The following is an 11,153-nucleotide window of genomic DNA, read 5'->3' as shown; positions in this document are numbered from 1 at the left end:
ATCCTAGCCATTCAGATGGGTGCAAGAAGGAATCTCAGAGTTGGTTTGATTTGCATTTTCCTGATGACTAAGGACTTTGAACATTTCTTTAAGTGCTTCTTGGCCATTCTAGATTCCTCTGTTGAGAATTCTCTGTTTAGCTCTGTACCCCATTTTATTTGGGTTATTTGGGTTGTTGGCGAGTAACTTCTTGAGTTATTTATAAATTTTGGATATGGGCCCTCTGTCAGATGTCAGGTTAGTAAAGAAATTTCTAATCTGTAGGCTTCCATTTTGTCCTATTGACAGGGTTGTTTGCCTTACAAAAGCTTTTCAGTTTCATACGGTACCATTTATCAATTGTTGATCTTAGAGCCTGAGTCATTGGTGATCTGTCCAGGAAATTGCCTCCTGCATGAATGCACTCAAAGATATTTTCCACTTTCTTTTCTATGAGAGTTAGTGTATTTGGTTTTATGTTGAGGTCCTTGATCCACTTGGATTTGAGATTTGTGCAGGGTATTAAATAGGATTTATTTTCATTTTTCTACATGTAGACATCAAGTTAGACCAGCACCATTTGTTGATGATGCTTTCTCTTTTTTATTGTATGATATTTTGGCTTTTTTATCAAAAATCAAATGTCCATACGTATGTGGGCTTATTTCTGGGTCTTTGGTTCCATTCCATTGATAAATGTGTCTGGTTTTATACCAATACCATACACTTTTTAATCATTATTTCTCTGTAGTACAACTTGAAAATAGAAGCAGTTATTAAAAGTTCCCAACCAAAAAAAGCTCAGGGCTGGATGATACAGAATTCTACCAGACATTCAAAGAAGAGCTAATATCAGTATTCCTCAAATTATTCCACAAAAAAGAAACAAACCCAACTAATTTTATGAAGCCACAATTGCCCTGATATCTAAGCCACACAAAGATTCAACAAAGAAAGAGAATTTTAGACCAATTTCTCTTATGAACACTGATGTAAAAATACCCAATAAAATACTGGTAAACTGAATCTAGGAACACATCAAAACATCATCCACCATGATCAAGTAGGCTTCATCGCAGGGAATACAGGAATGGTTCAATATATGAAAATCAATTAGCTTATTTCACCATATAAGCAAACTGAAAGAAAACAAATCACTTGATTATTTCACTCGATGCTTTAAACCCCTTTGACAAAATACAAGCCCCTGCCCCCAGGTTAAACATCTTAGTGAGATCAGGGATACAAGGTGCATACCTAAACATAATAAAAGCAATATATAGTGAACCCATAATCAACATCAAGCTAAATGGAGAGAAACTTAAAGCATTTTCACTAAAGTCAGGGACAAGACAAGGCTGCCCACTCTCTCTCATCTATTTAGTATAGTACTTGAAGTTCTAGACAGAGCAATAAGACAACTAAAAGAGATCAAGGGAATACAAATCACAAAAGAAGAAGTTAAAGTGTCATTCTTTGAAGATGGTATAAGAGTATATAAGTAGCCCCCAAAATTCTACCATAGAACTCCTACAGCTGACAAATACGTTCACAAAGTGGTTGGATACAAAATTAACTCAAAGAACTCAGTAGCCCTCCTTTATACAAATGATAAACTGGCTGAGAAAGAAATTAGTGAAACACCATCCTTTTCAACAGCCACATGAAATACCCCTCAAAAGAGGAGACCCTCACTCTAGTCTCGGGATTACACGACCCCCACGAAACTCATGAGAGACCAATCTTGCTGCAAAAACATGAGGTTTATTCGGGGAAACCAGTGCACTGGGGCCGAGCTTGTAAATCACACAGGGGCAGAGGAGTTGGACCCCTAGCTCAAGAAGTGTAGGGTATTTAAAGGAAAAAGACCACAAACCAGGGGGAGTGAGGGGAATTTCAACCCAAGTTATTCAGTAAGTTAGGGGAACATATTCATTTTAGGAATGTAATCTAGGAATGTAATCTTACTGAATCATCTACAGGTCAGCAGGGTGGAAAGCCTCATGAACTAGTTGACCTTCATTCCTGGTTCTGCCCTCATTGTGGTTCAGTCAGGAGGGGCAAGTTTCGGGAACCAGAGCCCTGAGGCTCTGAGTCAGCCAAGATCCTGGAACCCAGAGCTCTGAATCAGCTGACCGGGTATACCTAAGGAGCTTTATATTTTTCATATTTTTCACACATATAATATAAAATATCTTGGTGTAACTCTAGCCAAGCAAGAGCAAGATCTCTATGACAAGAACTTTAAGTTCCTGAAGAAGGAAATTGAAGAAGATATCAGAAGGTGGAACAACCTCCCATGCTCATGGATAGGTATGATTAACACGATGAAAATGCCCATCTTACCAAAAGCAATCTCCAGACTCAATGAAGTCCCTATCAAAATGCCAACATAATTCTTTAAAGACTTTAAAAGAACAATTCTAAACTACATGTTGAAAAATAAAAACCCAGGCCAAAACAATCCTTAACAATAAAGGAACTTTGAATAACTAAGTTCTGAGTTGAATCTTCTTGTGAAACATGGTATAAGGTATACTTTAGAGTGAGTATTCTTCAGTTTGAGAGCAAAAGAAAAACAGAAAAGTTCAGGCAGAATGCTACCTGGGGCATTGCATTAGTCCACAAATGAGAGAGGAGTTTAAGTAGTGAAATGTGGTAAAGCAAGACAAATATAAAATGATAGGACACCACGAAGGCATGTTAATAAAAACATTTAAATTTTTTTCTTTTTCATTAGTAACATGTAGAGAGAGCAGTCAAGCAGTAAACCTCAGCTATGGCCTAGAGGAGAGAAATAGAAAAGAAGAAAAGAGTAAGCCATGCCTTACTGTGTTCTTCATGGATGTGCCACAAGCAAGCACATGACAGGAGGTAGCTTCAGAGAAAGGGAAACATACTTGGGCTCTACTTTGCATCAGAAAGAAAGAGATTAGTAGAAAAATGTCAAGAACCAGTCTTGGTTCAGAGAGGGGTTCTGAGAGAAGAGGTGCATGAGAGCAGTGAAAAGAAAGAAGTGGAAGTCAAATCGTGGGTCCAAGCTGGTGGCCTAGGTTCTGCTGAGATGGCTGGCTTTCTGGACTGCTCTGTTTCTGTGTCTTTCTCTCTTTCTCTTTCTCTTTCTTTTTCTCTGTCTCTCTCTGTCTCTGTCTCTGTCTCTTTCTCTGTCTCTCTCTCTCTGTGTGTTCTGCTCTGCTCTAGACAGCTTTTTCTTGTTATTCTAAGAACTCTCTGGTTGAGACTGATCTCTCTGGTAGTAAAAATTTTAAAAGGTTTCTGGATGGTTTTCCAATTAAATCAAAAAGCCAAAAAAATTCTAAAAGAGTTATGTCAGTTCTCTAAGTAATTCTTGGGATTTCAAGTCAGAAGTCCTGTTAGAAAAATTCTTGAAGAGCTGTTTTCACCCTCCCAAGATCTCCAGACAGCTCTGCTCTCACTAGAGAAAAAACTATCACTTTCTGCTAGATTGTCTCAAGCAGACCAAAAGCCCAGTTTTTTATTTACATATCAATTCAGTTCTTTATTCCAGCTTCCCTTTTGATTATCCTATGAATCAACATCCCAAGACCCCAGCTCCTTAGTCCTTAGGAAACAGCAAGCACATACATCCTTTTAAACTTTGCAAAAGAATTCAGAGATCTGCACACCTTTGTTAAGCTCTGAGGCTCAGCTAGCTGGGTGAGACCTGTCCTGAATCTACCATTTCCACCAGAGCTGGGCTTGGATTTACTGTGTACGGGGTTGACCTTGAACTCAAGAATCTACCTGCCTTTGTATCTTTCTGACAAGTTGGCTCATTAAGGCAGCTTCCTTTACCTCTTCAGATTCATGATGTCTCTCACATTCATATTGCATCCTTACTTTTTGCATAGTTGAGGAATTATATATATTTTGAACTCATGATTTTAGAGTTCTTTCCCATAGCCTTAAGGGCTGCCCTGAAGATCCTGGTATTTATCATTTTGCTGCTATATAGTCACACCCTTGATTCCTGGATTTGCCCTGTTTCTAACATGTCATTAACATGAACAGGGTGGTATTCCTCAGAAGGAAAGAGTCCTCCACTGCTAGTACTGGTTCCAGAAAATATGCACACTCTTACACAAAAAAGCCTTACGCCCACAGCAGCCATCAACACTTGTGCAGGTTCATACTGGGACCCTGTCCCAGGGGCAGGAACCGTGTCACTCCTTTCCCACCAAGGCTTGGTGGGGAAAGAATAAGTTACAATGTTCTGTATGAGGATCCAGGAAGGTGGGCAAAGCTAATAAAGTTGCATGGTGGCTCCACAGTGACTAAGGTGCATTATTTCATTAAGGAGATAATTTCATTAGTGCAAAAACATTCCCTTTATTCTGATTTCCCAGAATTCTACAACTGATGGAGAAGAGTGTGAGTATAACCAAAAGAATTTCAAGTTGTACAAGAGAGTATGCAAATGTTTGCATGTGTGACTTACATACCATTATAACTGAAGGTGTGCACTGCACAACTCTATTTTTCCTACTGGCATTACGTTGTGTCTGAATTGAGGGCTGTATAGATGTATTCTAGTAGTTGTGGGGGTGATCCATTAAAAAAAATAGATCACTGCTACTCATTGACTCCAATAATTTATTTTGAATACTGCAAATGCTAAGACAATGTAGAACTGTCTCCCTGTGCTCCCAAGGGCAGCACAGGGAGACAGATGCTCTGATTCAGGCATGCACATAGATAGGAGTATAAGACTCTGTCAAGCCTTAGCTTACTGGAGACTCCCTGAGTGAACCACGTGGAGCCTGAATTGATCCAAAAAGCAAGAGGAATTTATTGTTCCAGTGCACTGGGGTCATCCCATACCCAAAGGAGAGGTGACAACCCCGAATAACTTGTTCAGTGAGCTCTTATACAATTTTCAGGGCAGCAGCCACTAGGCACAATGTGATTGGAAGAACAGTGTGAATTTTTAAACTGATTGGTCTTCAGGGAATGAGGAGGCAAGGACTTCCATTGTCTGAAGGTGGGCAATAGTCCATCCTGTGGAATGTGTCCCCATCCACAGGTAGATTCCCACTCTGTGGTCTGAGGAATGAATGTTAATTAGCCTCTTTCTTCTGGAGGGACAAATATTCCATGACCTTCCCAAAGTTCCTCAGCTGACCTTTTCAGGAGAAGCAAGAAGCTGTGTCCGTTGTTGCCAGGTTGACACTTGGAGGATGGCTTGTAGTTTTTCTTATTGACAAAAGAATATGAGTTATTCAGTCATCTAAAAGAAACCAGGACACATAAGAGAAATGGCAGTAAATTATGAGATATGGTTTACATATAAAGTTAGGAAGTTAGATAAAAAGAAAAGTTTATAAAGTTAATAGGGTAATTTAGAAACACTTAATATTCTGTTGGAGATTTTAGGCTCCTTTTCTAGGACAAGAGTAATAGAAGCCTTGTTTAATCTGCTGAGTGTGATACTTAATTTTTATGTTGAAATTATTAATGGAGTATTTATACCATATCACTGATAGAAAGAAGAATGGATAAGGAGAATGAAAATTTAATTATAAATTGATTTATTAGATGGAATATATCTATTAAAGAGATACATTCAGTTTTTGATTCTTGATTAGTGTGTTTATCTGAGAGATTATTACTTGAAAACTAGTAAACAGGAGCTAATTTTTTTTTTTTTTGGTGGATAATACTAATTCCAAATAAGGATTCAAGTCTATCACCAGTGCAACTTAAAACAATGTTTCTAATTTGAATACAGCTTAAATCATATGGGCCTTTAATTAAAACCTGGACACCTTTTCACCATGCAGATTGCCTTTGTTGTAAAGGAAGTTGAACAGTCATTGGGCAGGGCTCTATACAGCATCTCCCTGGGATATTGAGCTTTGGGATTTTTGAAGAACATAAGTCACCCAATTATAATGAGAATTGTAATTCATGGAAAGTAAATTCTAACTGAAAGATGTGGTGTCCTCTCTGTCTTGGCTTTTGGTTCTTAAGATCTTCCTGGTAATGAATGGCATTACCTTGATATAGTACCGCTTGCATCGCGGACAATGACTTTTAGTTAATATTTGACAGTTCTGGTATTGCTCTAAAATGCTAGCATCCAGATTTATGGCATCATCAGGCTTTGACTAAGATCTCGAGGCATTCTCTCACCGTGAACAAACTGCTTTGAGCCTTGTGCAGGTCATGAGATACTGTATTTATAATTTTTAGGCTCTATCATTTGGTGTTAACACTTTGAACTATTCAATAATTCCTCTGCTGTGTCATCACATAGATAAAATCTGGCCTATGAGTGATGTCCTAGCCAGGTGCCAAGGGCCATCATGATAGCACAGCTGGTCCAAAGGCAGCTTTCAGAGTGAAGAGTAAAGCAGGAAGTTCTCAATGCTCTGATGAGAAGAGACATGAAAGGAGCTGCCAGATGTTAAGTGTTTTCAAAATCAGATGCAAACTCCATTTGAATTCTGGCTCATTTGAAAGGGAGGCATGACAACTGTTGCCTAGCCAAGGAGTCTGTCCCAAGGACACTCCTGAGCATTCTCTTCTGATGAAGGAATATTTGTGCCAGGGACTGTAGTGCCTCACCCAGAGAAATTATTCGATATCAGTTATTAATATCACTAGGACACAGAACTAAGACATAATTTGAAATTATCAAGTTGGACATAAAGTCAAATGCTTGTTTGGCTTAAGGTCTAGGGCCTGTGATTTAGACTACACATTTTTTTTTTAAGTTTTTCAAGACAAGGTTTCTCTGTGTAGCCTTAGCTGTCCTGGAACTCACTCTGTAGACCAGGGTGGCCTCCAACTCAGAGATCCGCCTGCCTCTGCCTCCCAAGTGCTGGGATCAAAGGCCTGTGCCACCAATGCCCGGCTACACACTTCTTCTTTTTTTTTTTTTTTTTAATCTTGCAAAATTCAAAGTGTAGTGTCAAGACTGCATGTGCTGGGGTCTGGCAGGATGGACTGCTTGGATACAAGGGATCCTTTTGGAACCTGTGATTTTGAAAGGCTGGAGAATCTTAGAATTTAAAATGAGGGCATTTAATACAAATGTATGGTGTATAACCTTTACCTAAAAGGACATGGAGGACCACTGTAGCCAGCCAGAAATATAAAATAGCCAGTTCCAGGAACCCAGAGCCTCAGGGCTCTGGTTCCTGATACCTACCCCTCCTGAATTATCCACAATGAGGGCGGAACTAAGAATGAAGATCTAGTGGTTTATGAGACTCTCCACCCTGTCAAACAGTAGATGAAGATTACATTCCTAGAATGAATGTGTTCCCCTCCCTAACTGAATACCTTGGGTTGAGTCCCTCTGAAATTTTCCAGTTTTCATGTCACGTTTCCTTGGTAACCCCCTCCCCGCCCCCAGCTTGTGGTCTTTTCCTTAAATACTCCAGACTTCTTGTGCCCGGGGGTCGAACTCCTCTGACTGGCAAGGTCACGAGATCAACCCGGTACCGGTACCCCAATAAACCTCATGTGATTGCAGCAAGTTCGGTCTCTTGTGAGTCATTGGGTGGTCGCGTCACCCCGAGACTTGAGTAAGGATCTCCCCAGTTCTGGGGGGTCTTTCAATTTAAGTAAAATTGTCTCTGAATCGGTAATTCCAGACTTCTCTACAAGTTAAACTGTTTTTCAAGCTTTAAAAGTAAATGATGCCAGTCTGGAAGATGGGTTTCCTTGTTTGGCTTTTTATTTATTTTGTTTTGTGGCAAGGTTTCAAGTAACCCAGAATGCGCAAGGACATAGAATGTTTAGGATGACCTCCACCATCGCACCCAATCTCTCTTTTATACTTACAGAATGCTGAAATTTGAGGTACATGCTTTACCTACCCAGTTGTGTGGTTTTTGTTGTTGTTTTTTGTTTTTGTTTTTGTTTTTTGAAAGAAATACTGGGCTTGAACCCTGGTACTCAACCAACTGAACTACATCTCTAGCTCATCACTAGGTTTTACAATAATGGATTCATTATCTTGGGTTTCTATCAGCAGTCCTGTAAGTATTCTTGCTTCCTTTTTTAATATAAAGGAGGGAATTCATTCAGAAACTGTCTCCTTGCACACAGCTGGCAATCAGTAGGCTATGATTTGAACCTATATAAGCTGATTCAAAGCCCATGTTTTTAACCTCTACAGTTCATGAGTTTCTCACTAGAGCAAGTTCAGTGTGAATTTTATTATCCGTTTCTTTGCATTATTCCATGCATCGAGGGACTCTGCTAATGTGATGCTTTCAACTGTCTGAATGATTGAGTGACCCTCAATGCAAGGATTGTTAGGTTTCTCTGAAACAGCCTTTCATTGATAAATCTCTCAGATAGAATGGTCCAGGAATAATAGATAGAGGCATCTGAGAAAGTTGTGGCAATTTACCTCTGTGACTGATGGACCGAGCTAGCAGTCACCTGCATACATAGTAAATAATGCCAGGCGAAGGCATTAGATTGCACCCTAGAAGTTGACATTGGTTTGTTCTTTTTTGGGGGATGGGGGTAAAATACAATTGAAGGGATTTGAGAGGAACCATAAAAATGATTGATAGAAAGATACAGAATTTGGATTAGAAAATTTGAAAGGAGAATGAAGGGGTTTATTTTTATTGTATTACTATTTCTTCAAAAGATGCCAGCACCTTTTATACAGTGCAATCTACTGAGCATATGCAAAGTACAATGATGAAAAAAATAGAAGTCAGGGGAGAGAGAGAGAGAGAGAGAGAGAGAGAGAGAGAGAGAGAGAGAGAAAGAGAGAGAGAACAGATGTAATTTCCTGCCTTTAAGAAATTAATGATTTAATTAATGGATTAAAATTTAATCTGCCTGGGCTGAAGGGCACACACATAAACAGCAGGAGAATGTATCTCTCACTCAAGGCCATCTTTGCTGATAACTTCCTATTTGTAATTGGATATTCTGAGAAAAAGAGAAAAATTCAGGCCCATGATCAGGAAAGGCTAAATGGAGAAGTGTGTCAAATTTAGGCAGGCAAAGATTCTTTACCATCTTTTTTGTTTAACACACAAAAACAAACCACGGGAAGCATTGTTCTTTCATTGTATGAGAAAAAAAAAAAAGCAGGCAAGGTTGGGAGAGGCAGAGAAACTTGGTGTGTTAGTCATGGTTCTGTAGAGGGAGTTTATCTCTCTACCTATCCATCAGTCTGTCTGTCTGTCTGTCTGTCTGTCTGTCTGTCTGTCTGTCTCTCTGTCTAGCCAATGAACATAGGCTGTGGTCTAGATATCAACAGTGGTGGTCTAGAGGTAGGTTTTCCCAGATCAAATGATCAGAATTAAATGTGTATCTTTTTCCAGTTCACGAAATCTGGGTTAAAGACCTGTTGTGTCTTCTCATCTCAAAGATGCAGATTAGAAGTGGATCTTCCCATTTCAAAACAGCCAACAATCCCTCACAGTTGAGCCTTCCATTTTAGGTATTAGTTAATTAATTCCAGGTTCACAATCAAGAATGTGCATCACACTTGATGTTAGATTTTCAAAAGGAAATACATAGAGTACTGATAACTTAAAAGAAAAATAAAGACCACACCCAGGCTCACTGAAATATATCTTTCTCAGCTTTACAGTTTATTACAAAAATGTAGTTATTCTTACATCCTATGTAATTTATTTGCATTCTTCTGAGTTTAAGGTCATCAACTTCCCCATTGCAGGTACTTGGAAGTGATGAGATCCAGGAAAATCTGTGTAAGGTTCATTTATCCAGAGGCAAGGGATGCAGAAGGAGAAAGGAAGGGCTCCTCATTAAACTTTAAGGAAAATGTAGGATGGAAATGTCTACACAACTGTAAGTTTGGACAGCTATTGGAAACTGTGAACCTTTGGGAGCACTTCAGAGTGGGGTGGGTCATGTTTCCAACAAACTTTTTTTCTAATTAAGTCTTTGGAGCTGACTGTACCATGTGGAAGTAGCCATGCCCATCACTCCTTAGGCTTTTCCAGTCTTTACTTTCCAGATGGAAAACTTTAGCAGGAAACCACACTTCTTTAGAGTCTCAGCCGTTAAGAACTTGCTAATCACCGTGGGCTTATCGTGATTTCCTATGAAAATATTTTCTCTTCCAGAACAGTTCCCTGAGAGTGTCTTGGCTCAGAGTCTGCATTTCACAGGCTGCGACTCAACAAATGTATGTTGAGTGTGTTTGAATGAACACTTTGCCTGCTACTGTTAGAAAATCTTTCTTTCCCAGTGAAACTCCTTAAGTGTAAAACCAGTCCCCAGAGCCAGATGACTTCTTCAGTTCAGAATCCAGGTTGAGAATTCTATAGGTGGCCAACTCCTCTGCCACTTAAAAAGGTACAACCTGCATTCTCACATCAGTTTTGTGGAAATAATAACCGCCACTCAGATATAATAATAGTTTCACTTTGAAGTGGTCAGAGGAAAAAGATAGCCTGAACACAAAATAATGATCTCCCTGGATTACATGAGTGCTGAAGATGAAAGGGGGAGATTGTTTGATCACATGACTGATCTATTTCATGTCAATGCATGGTTCTTCTCTAAGCACTGGATAGCCCCAAGATTTGACTAAACTAGAATCTGAGAAAGTCCTAAACACAAAATGATAAACCCCTATACAAATAGGATATATTCAATTATATGTATTTCTGTTCAAAAGAATCAAAAATTCCTCACAGTAGAGCACATGGAACTTAATGTCCTTGCAAGGGACACTTCAGATCTGCACTGATCTTTCCCCATTCCTTGAAGACTACAAGTGTACATTGCCTTTTCCTAAGTGAGGTAGGAAAATTCAGTTGAATATCCATAGCATTCTTTTCTCTATTGCATCAGTGAAATACTATGACATAGAATGTGCTAGTGAATAAGAACTAATACAGCTTTATTTAGAAAAGGAAGATGTTGGCGCCGAGGATGTAGAGCTGGCTGTTCCCGACGGCGCGTCTGACGCTAAGTTGGGTGGGGTAGAGAGTAGGGGGCGGTAGTCGGGGGTGGTGGGAGAAGGATGAGGCGGCGAATCACTTATAAATGGCGCCTAAGCAGGACCCGAAGTCTAAATTCCAGGAGGGTGAGCGAGTGCTGTGCTTTCATGGGCCTCTTCTTTATGAAGCTAAGTGTGTAAAGGTTGCCATAAAGGACAAACAAGTGAAATACTTCATCCATTACAGTGGTTGGAATAA

At 39.5% G+C, this 11,153-nt stretch overlaps 1 long non-coding RNA gene across 1 annotated transcript in view; it reads left to right on the top strand.

Moving 5' to 3' along the window:
• Nucleotides 1-10,867: 10,867 nt before the first annotated feature.
• The window catches only part of LOC116080623, a 9,172-nt gene continuing 8,886 nt past the window's right edge, over nucleotides 10,868-11,153 (top strand). The window contains exon 1 of the long non-coding RNA XR_004114502.1: nucleotides 10,868-10,927. This is a non-coding gene — a long non-coding RNA (uncharacterized LOC116080623). The remainder of the gene's footprint in view (nucleotides 10,928-11,153) is intronic.

This window comes from Mastomys coucha, unplaced genomic scaffold (assembly GCF_008632895.1).
Source record: "Mastomys coucha isolate ucsf_1 unplaced genomic scaffold, UCSF_Mcou_1 pScaffold6, whole genome shotgun sequence".
In the NCBI taxonomy this organism is placed as follows: Eukaryota; Metazoa; Chordata; class Mammalia; order Rodentia; family Muridae; genus Mastomys; species Mastomys coucha.
This window is presented reverse-complemented; position numbering and strand designations above follow the sequence as displayed.